We start from the raw sequence: 9,979 nt of genomic DNA, 5'->3' as shown, positions 1-9,979 counted from the left end.
ATTACTATGGGGGGATGAATTACTATGGGGGGGGTGAATTACTATAGGGGGGATGAATTACTATGGGGGATGAATTACTATGGGGGATGAATTACTATAGGGGGGGATGAATTACTATATGGGGGATGAATTACTATATGGGGGATGAATTACTATGGGGGATGAATTACTATATGGGGGATGTATTTTCAGTTTTAAAAATGTGGCTCTCAAAATAAATTTCAATCGTGGTTTTGGCGAGATTTGGCTCAGTTGAAAAAAAAGGTTGCCCACCACTGGTATAAGCAATCCATAATGTATTAAAAAAAAAAAATCCTGATCACTTGCTCAGAGTACAATGTTACTATGGTAACATTGTATTGCTCTGGTCACAGAAGTAGAAAAAAAATCAAAAATGTTTTTAAAAATTGTAAAAACAAAAAAAAAATGTTTTTTCCATACTATCACCAATGCAGTACAGCGTCATCATTTAACTGGTGCGGCTGCGATCAGGGACACCGACTGCTGACAGTATGTTAAAAAAAATAATCAAATGTTTTTTCCAGTTTTTAAAATGTATTACTTTTTTTTAAAAAAATGTTTGATTTTTTTTCCCCCCCACAAAATTATGACAAAAAATGACAACTTCAGAAAACGCGCCATGCCTCTTACTAAATACCTCAGACTCTCTACTTTCCGAAAAGCGGTCATTAGGGGGGTATTTGTACTATCCTGATTTTTGTGGGCATCAAGAAATTATATCGGCCGTCAGTACATCAGGATGGATCCATTTTTAGATATACACCCTAGTTTGTAGACTCCTATAACTTTCCGACTAAGTAGGAACGAACTAAATAATAAACACTGATTTGGGTTATTTTCACCAAAGAAATGCAGCAGAATACATGTTGGCCTAAATTTGTGTAGAAAGACTATTTGCAAAATTTTATAACCGAAACAAAACAACCCGCATTTAAAAAAAAATTGTTTTTTTTATCATTTTGCATGCAAAAAATAAAACGCCCAGTGGTGAATAAATACCACCAAAAGCAACCTCTATTTGTGTGAGGGGGAAAAAAAAAAAATTCATATAGGTTCAGTGTTGCATGACCGCGCAATTGTCATTCAAAGTGCAACAGGACTGAAAGGTGAAATTTGGCCTGGGAAGGAAGGAAGTGAAATCGCCCGGTAGGTTAGTTAGGAGGACCCTACTCCTTGGAGCTTACAATCCAAGAGGGTTAGGAGGGCCCTGCTCCTTGGAGCTTACAATCCAAGAGGGTTAGGAGGGCCCTGCTCCTTGGACTCCTTGCAGCTTACAATCCAAGAGGGTTAGGAGGGCCCTGCTCCTTTGAATTTACAATCCAAGAGGGTTAGGAGGGCCCTGCTCCTTTGAATTTACAATCCAAGAGGGTTAGGAGGGCCCTGCTCCTTGGAGCTTACAATCCAAGAGGGTTAGGAGGGCCCTGCTCCTTGGAGCTTACAATCCAAGAGGGTTAGGAGGGCCCTGCTCCTTGGAGCTTACAATCCAAGAGGGTTTGGAGGGCCCTGCTCCTTGGAAGCTACCATCCAAGAGGGTTAGGAGGGCCCTGCTCCTTGGAGTTTACAATCCAAGAGGGTTAAGAGGGCCCTGCTCCTTGGAGCTTGCAATCCAAGAGGATTAGGAGGGCCCTGCTCCTTGGAATTTACAATCCAAGAGAGTTAGGAGGGCCCTGCCAAGAGGGTTAGGAGGGCCCTGCTCCTTGGAGTTTACAATCCAAGAGGGTTAGGAGGGCCCTGCTCCTTGGAGTTTACAATCCAAGAGGGTTAGGAGGGCCCTGCTCCTTGGAGCTTACAATCCAAGAGGGTTAGGAGGGCCCTGCTCCTTGGACTCCTTGCAGCTTACAATCCAAGAGGGTTAGGAGGGCCCTGCTCCTTGGAGCTTACAATTCAAGAGGGTTAGGATGGCCCTGCTCCTTGAAGCTTACAATCCAAGAGAGTTAGGAGGGCCCTGCCAAGAGAGTTAGGAGGGCCCTGCTCCTGGGAGCTTACAATCCAAGAGAGTTAGGAGGGCCCTGCTTCTTGGAATTTACAATCCAAGAGGGTTAGGAGGGCCCTGCTCCTTTTGGAGCTTACAATCCAAGAGGGTTAGGAGGGCCCTGCTCCTTTTGGAGCTTACAATCCAAGAGGGTTAGGAGGGCCCTGCTCCTTTTGGAGTTTACAATCCAAGAGGGTTAGGAGGGCCCTGCTTCTTGGAGCTTACAATCTAAGAGGCTATCTCCGGTGTAGTGAATGGATACGTTACATTTTCATAAATCTATATTATTTGGTATCTCCTCTTCGTGGAGGAAGGAGATGCTGAAACAAACAACTCTGCAGTGTCCAGTCATGCAGCCTGTGACTTCCAGTAAATGATGACTTTGGAATCTGTGGATTCTCACTCCTCAGCATTTCCTGCTCATGTGACCGCCCTTGACTCATTGTACTCTGAAGTGAGGATGCAATTTCTGCTCCCAGCGAACACTTTTTTTCTGCCAGCAAAAAAACTGAAAAACAGATCTGACCCTCCAGCTCTGGTCCTGTAATCTTAGTGGAATGACGCTTGAGGTCAGTTCCTCATCCCCATAGCTGGATCCAGTCATGGTGTGAAGGACCTGAAGTGTTCTATACCGAGCGCTGTCCTCAACCCTACCGAATGATGAATGGGAACACCGATGGTGAGCCAGGTCTTCTCATCCCACATTAGCACCTAACCTCACAAATGTGAACAAATTCCTCCAGACACTTAAAGATCTTTTGGAAACCTTTCCCAGAAGAGTGGAGGGTGTTGCGGTTGCAGTGGAGGACAACTCTGTAGTAATGGTCATGGTTTTGGAATGCAATGTCCAACAAGCTCATATACCCTCACCAGCCACTTTATTTGGCCACCTTGCTAGTACCAGGTTGGAACCCCTTTTGCCTTCATTGTTCATGGCATTGATGCTGCTGCACTGATGGGCACTGATGAGGCTGCATTGATGGACACTGATGGGGCTGCATTGATGCTGCTGCACTGATGAGGTTGCACTGATGGGCACCGATGAGGTTGCACTGATGGGCACTGATGAGGCTGCATTGATGCTGCTGCACTGATGAGGCTGCACTGATGGACACTGATGGGGCTGCATTGATGCTGCTGCACTGATGAGGGTCCACTGATGGACACTGATTATCACTATAAATAAAGTACTGACAGCCTTGCCGGGTGTTGACTATCTCTTCCTCATACAGACACAGCGTGTGAGCAAAGAACTGTCGATAACCGGCAAGACGTGATCAGCTGTGATTGGCCAGTGATGCGGTCACAGAGCACACGCACTGCTCGCCCCAGAGGGTACATGGGAGATGTGTTCTGGGAGGGCGTCTATAGACTCCCTCCCGGAACTAGAGAGCCGTGCTGTAGGTGTCTTTTGGCTAGAGCGCAGTACTAAAGTGATTAATGAACAAATGTCTAGTATCCTGAAGGATTCCCATTCCATGTTCCTCAAAATTTGGGATTCTTGGATGGAATATGCTTTCCCCTCATTACACCCGGCTAGTACTGGCCACCCAGGACCAGATCCATGGTCCCCCCCCCCCCTCCCTCATCTTCCCCCCTCCCTCTCTATGTCCGTCCTTCTTTCTTTTTTCGCTTCATCTTACCTTTGAGACCCCTTGACCCCAACCTCTCTTTCCATTATAATTTTTATTTGCAATGTGTTGTACCCCGATGGATTGCCCACCATCTGCATCATATTGCCACTATGTCTTTGGGTCCATTTGGACTCCTTGCTTATTTGACGTTTCTTTGTTCTGATTTCTGTTGGCACCTTATTGTGTTTTGTATTACTGGGTGCTCTTTTTTAGCCCATGTGTGGGTGATTTCTGGTGCTCATTTGGTTACCTGTTGGAAAACCTAATAAAGATTATTCAACCTGAAACCGAAATTCCAGGAAAAACACAAATGAAATATTCATCTGCCAAGTTCATTGTAATTCTGTTCAGCAAATCTAGGTTACATAGTTAGTCTGGCTGAAAAAAGACAAAAGTCCATCCAGTTCAACCATTAAAAAAAAAAAGTTATAATCCGACACCCACAGTTGATCCAGAGGAAGGCAACAAACCCAGCAAAGCACGATCCAATTTGCTCCTGCAGGGGAAAAAATTCCTTCCTGATCCCCCGAGAGGCAATCGGATATTCCCTGGATCAACTTTCCCTATAAATGTTATATCCAGTTATATTCTGTGTATCCAAGAAAGAATCCAGGACTTTCCTACAGCAATCCACTGAGCGGGCCACAACCAACTCCCAGGTGTCCCAGGTCAGAAATTTATGCAACATTGTTCCTGCCCCGCCCATCAGTTCACATGTGACCAATGTGAATCCGAACCCACCAGACCATTTCATGTGGCCGCGCACTTCTCCTGCAGCTACGGCACCCCCCTTGTCTCCTCCGTCCTCTTGTTTTAGCAGTTGGCAGCACAGAGGAGGACAGAACTCCTCCACCAGATCCTGCACCTCTCTTTGCAGTTGCAGAACCCTCTCGCGTTAGCATTTGGCAGACTGTAGCAGCAGGGGCGTATTTACCACAAGGCAAACAAGGCACTTGCCTAAGGCGGCATTTTTCAGGGGGGCAGCACCTCCCCCCAAAAGAAGAGATGAAAGAAGGGACACATGCTCCATGAGAACCAGGTGGGATCCGGGAGAGGCTGTGAGCTGCTTGATGGTGTATATAGAGCCTGACTCTCGTTCCCGGGGATGTCTGGAGATAGAGAGAAAGACACTCCTCTTCATCACGGGGGGGAGTAGAAGGATCTCCCAGGTGGGGGGCAGGTGTGTTGTTGGTCAATGTCAGGCTCTCTCCATGGGAGGGTAAGGAGGGGTTGGTGTTGGTTGGTGTCCGTGGGGGCAGGGGGTAGTAGAAGGCTCTCCTAGGCGGGGGGCAGGTGTGTTGTTGGTCAATGTCAGGCTCTCTCCATAGGAGGGGGAAGGAGGGGTTGGTGTTGGTCGGTGTCCGTGGGGTAGTAGAAGGCTCTCCTAGGTGGGGGGCAGGTGTGTTGTTGGTCAATGTCAGGATCTCTCCATGGGAGGGGGAAAGAGGGGTTGGTGTTGGTCGGTGTCTGTGGGGGCGGGGGGTAGTAGAAGGCTCTCCTAGGCGGGGGGCAGGTGTGTTGTTGGGCAATGTCAGGCTCTCTCCGTGGGAGGGAGAAGGGGGGGTTGGTCGGTGTCCGTGGGGGCGGGGGGGTAATGGAAGGCTCTCCCAGGTGGGGGGCAGCTATGTTGTTGGTCAATGTCAAGCCCTCTCCATGGGAGGGGGAAGGGGGGGGGTTGGTCGGTGTCCGTGGGGGCAGGGGCGGTGGTAATGGAAGGCTCTCCCAGGTGGGGGGCAGGTGTGTTGGTCAATGTCAGGCTCTCTCCATGGGAGGGGTTGGTCGGTGTCTGTGGGGGCAGGGGGGGGTTAATGGAAGGCTCTCCCAGGATGGGGGCGGGTGTGTTGGTCAATGTCAGGCTCTCTCCATGGGTGGGGGAAGGGGGGGTTGGTCTATGTCTGTGGGGGCAGTTGGGGTTAATGGAAGGCTCTCCCAGGATGGGGGCGGGTGAGTTGGTCAATGTCAGGCTCTCTCCATGGGAGGGGAAATGGGGGGGGGAGTTGGTGTTGGACGGCGTCCGTGGGGGCGGGGGGTGGTAATGGAAGGCTTTCCCAGGTGGGGGGTTGGTGTGTTGTTGGTCAATGTCAGGCTCTCTCCATGGGAGGGGGAAGGAGGGGTTGGTGTTGGTCGGTGTCCGTGGGGGCGGGGGGGTAGAAAAAGGCTCTCCCAGGTGGGGGGCAGGTGTGTTGTTGGTCAATGTCAGGCTCTCTCCACAGGAGGGGAAATGGGGGCAGACAATTTTTGGGTTGCCTAGTGAAGCACAAAATCTAAATACACCAATGTCTAGCAGCCGGCTCCAGACCTCCTCTGGGCCTCCTCCAGATCCTGCACTTGCAGCTTTCCAGCAGAAACACAAGGTAAGGAGGGTGCACTGTGATGTAAGGGGAGGGGGACATCTGATGTCGGTGGGGGGGTGCTCTAGACATCTAGTCTTACAGATACAACCGGCCCTTAGACTGCACCCATAATGCTGATTTGGCCTGCGAGGAAATGGAGTTTGACGTTAACTTTTGTCTGCTGCCCTCCAGGGGACCTTTATAATTGGTGACAACCAGCAGTTCTCAACCCTTTCCACCCAACCCTTGAGATTTTGTATACATTTTTATATTTTAATAAGCTGCAATATAATAAACGGTTGGCTTTTGGAGTTAATACGGCTTTTACTAAAATCTCTGCTCTATAGATTGTATCATTTATTGTGGCAGAGGAATCTGGATGGGTGGGTTTTCCTTGTAAGCGGTAGGTAGAAGCTCGCTCAGGTAGGTTGTCTGAGTATTGGGGAAATCGACGGTTTAAAATACAGCAATAAAGTGAAATAATGGGAGAAATTAAATCAAGACACAAAAGGTACAAAAAAAGTTACATTTATATATTTAGAACAAAATTGTTACATTTATACAAAAAAAAAAAAAGCTTTCTGTTATATATTTAAAGTCCTGTGTATGCAGAATACAGTATACATCATTCTTTGTACAGATAAATATAGGGTCACCATACACAGTGCAATCTTTGTACAATCAACTTCAACTGTAATAAGATCACCTACCTAATCTAACAAAATCCATCTCTTATCAGTCAGGAAAGCATTTGGAATACAAAGTTTTTTGGTAGATCTAAAGAAGATCGAACAATCAGATTGTAACAGGAATGGCGAGCTTTACAGTTCATTTCCAAAGCACATTAAAAAAGCTACAGAGTCTGTGATGGTTACATGGGCGAGAATCGACTCCGTGATGTCACTGGTAATCTGTGGGGGTCATGTGACTGCGAGTCCGGCAAACGCCAATGCTTCCAGGAAAGGATGGTCAACTGTCCGAGTCTGTCCACATTTTCTTTCTTTTTTTTAAATTTTAAAGCCAAACTCCAGCTTTTTTATTTCTTACAATTTGGTTTGAGCTTTGAAGAGTCACAGGTTCTGTCTTTGGCCCCATTGGTGGGATTTCTTTCACTTCCTGTTCTATAATTTACTAAAAATTGGGGCCTCCCCCCCCGTGTCCCCTCTGGAGGGCTTTCCTTCACTTCCTGTGACACCCCATGATGAGGTGCAGCGATCACCGGGACAGGAAAGAACAGCCATCAATAAAAAAAAAAAAATGTAAAAAAGTTTTCTGTTCCACAATCTACTAAAAATGTCCCCCAGTGTCCCCTCTGAAATGATTTCCTTCACTTCCTGTCCCTGCAACACCCCATGGTGAGGTGTGGTGATCACCAGGACAGGAAAGAATTGGTTCCTGTGGCCATCAGTACCGGTTCCTGATCATGCGACAGCCATTCACAGTTGTCACATGATCGCCGATCCCCCTGGCCACACCTGTACCCCCGGCGTTTAGGACTTTTGGGTGGGAAGACGTTAAAGTATAACTCTACCCACTGAACTGGCTGAGATTCAATAGTTTGTGCCTTGAAAGTGATGTAGGTCACTCAAGGCGCAAACTATATTTAAAGGATTAACATCTGTGTTCCAGATTTCTTCTATGGTTTCTACTTTGTAGGCTTCATGTCTCTGAAGACTCTACAAAATCTCCGGACTCAAGGAACCGAATCCGGTTTTACCAGTTCCTGAGGAAACCACTTACCTACCTCCCTAGAGCACAAGTATCCTGGAGCCCCTCAAACTGCATGAGTGAGAACTCTGGGTGACACAAAACCCATCTTATACCATGAGGGGGCACCTGTAAGAAAGGAGTTAAGGTTCTACTGATTGCACCCTCAATGACCTGCATCGCTTTCAAGGCCTAAACTATATTTAGGAATCAACATTTGTGTTCCAGATTTCCTCTATGGTTTCTACATTGTAGGCTTCATATCCACCAAGACTCTACAAAACCTCCGGACTCCAGGAACCAAATACGGTTTTACCAGTCCTGGAGGAAATCAATTTTCCCCCTAGAGCACAAGCATTCCAGAGCCCTTCCACCTGCATGAGTGAGAACTCTGGGTGACACAAAACCCATGTGATACCATGAGGGGGGACCAGTAAGAAAGGGGTTGAGGTTCTACAGATTGCACCCTGAATGACCTGCATCACTTTTAAGGCCCAAACTATATTTAAGGATCAACATTTGTGTTCCAGATTTCCTCTATGGTTTCTGCATTGTAGGATTTATGTTTCCCAAAGACTCTACAAAACCTCCGGACTCAAGGAACCAAATCTGGTTTTACCAACCCCTGCGGAAACCACTTACCTCCCTATAGCACAAGCATCCTGGAGCCCCTCAGCCAGCATTAGTGAGAACTTTGGGTGACACAAAACCCATATTATAACATGAGGGGTTGATGTGCTACTGATTAAGAATTGAAAGTGATGCAGGTCATTCAGGGTGTAATCAGTAGAACCTCAACCCCTTTCTTATTGGTGCCCCCTCATGGAATAATATGAGTTTTGTGTCACCCTGAGTTCTCACTCATGCAGACGGAACAGCTCCAGGATGCTTGTGGTATAGGGAGGAAACAGATTTCCTCAGGGGTTGGTAAAACCAGGTTTGATTCCTTGAGTCCGGAGGTTTTGTAGAGTCTTGGGAGACATGAAGTCTACAATACAGAAACCATAGAGGAAATCTGGAACACAAATGTTATTCTTAAATATAGTTTGTGCCTTGAAAGTGATGCAGGTCATTCAAGGTGGAAACTATAATTTAAGAATAACGTTGGTTCCAGATTTCCTCTATGGTTTCTACATTGTAGGCTTCATGTCTCCCAAGACTCTACAAAACCTCCGGACTCAAGGAATCAAACCTGGTTTTACCAACCCCTGAGGAAACCACTTACCTCCCTATAGCACAAGCATCCTGGAGCCCCTCGGCCTGCATTAGTGAGAACTTTGGGTGACACAAAACCCATATTATACCATGAGGGGCACCAATAAGAAAGGGGTTGATGTGCTACTGATTAAGCCTTGAAAGTGATGTAGGTCATTCAGGGTGCAATCAGTAGAACCTCAACCCCTTTCTTATTGGTGCCCCCTCAAGGTATAAGATGGGTTTTGTGTCACCAAGAGTTCTCACTCATGCAGGTTGAGGGGCTCCAGGATGCTCCTGCTACAGGGAGGTAAGTGGTTTTCTTAGGGAGTGGTAAAACCAGGTTTGGTTCCTTGAGTGTGGAGGTTATGTAGAGTCTTGGGAAGCATGAAGCCTACAATGCAGAAACCATAGAGGAAATCTGGAACACAAATGTTAATCCTTAAATATAGTTTGTGCCTTGAAAGTGATGCAGGTCATTCAGGGTATCAAACCTCTCAAGCTTTTCTTGCCATCTGTGTCTCTGCTTGTGAGACTAACCCCATTTGTCCTGGTGACCTTGCCCTTGATGGGAAGATGCACATTTTGAGTTGTCCCAGAACTGGAATAGAGAGGAAACCTTCCGGTGGGGACACTTACTGCGGTGACCTCCAAGGATGAATTCACACCATATGTAGTGGGACTGTGTTGGGCATCTATTCCAACTCAATCCCACCTCACGAGAAGGCAAAATATCTTGTCACCCTATCTGCGTTGCGGTGGTGTGTGGGCACGGTGCACTGAAAAAAAAGTGTGCTATTCACTGCTTCACACCGTGCAACTGTGAACCTCATCAGAGGTCTAGGTGACCTCAAAAAGTGTGTTTAAAAAAATGAAGGCTCATTACTGCTCTGATCTCGGTCGGACCGCACTGCATAACAGCGGCAGGTGTGAACGAACCCTAAGAGCATTTACCCCATCTTGGTGAAGTATCCTCTCGCTTTCTGATGTCTCTACAAATGTTCACCTCGCTTGGTGATTATTGAAAACATTTGTTACAATCAGATACAGCCAACACGTTTCGGGGGAAGAACTCCTTCTTCAAGGCTAACCCATGGAGGACAAGTTTAAAAAAAAAA

This window comes from Staurois parvus, unplaced genomic scaffold (genome assembly GCF_062004578.1).
Source record: "Staurois parvus isolate SC_StPar_1 unplaced genomic scaffold, SC_StPar_1.0 ptg003391l, whole genome shotgun sequence".
Taxonomy (NCBI): Eukaryota; Metazoa; Chordata; class Amphibia; order Anura; family Ranidae; genus Staurois; species Staurois parvus.
The sequence above is the reverse complement of the archived record's forward strand: the minus strand, read 5'-3'. Positions refer to the sequence as shown.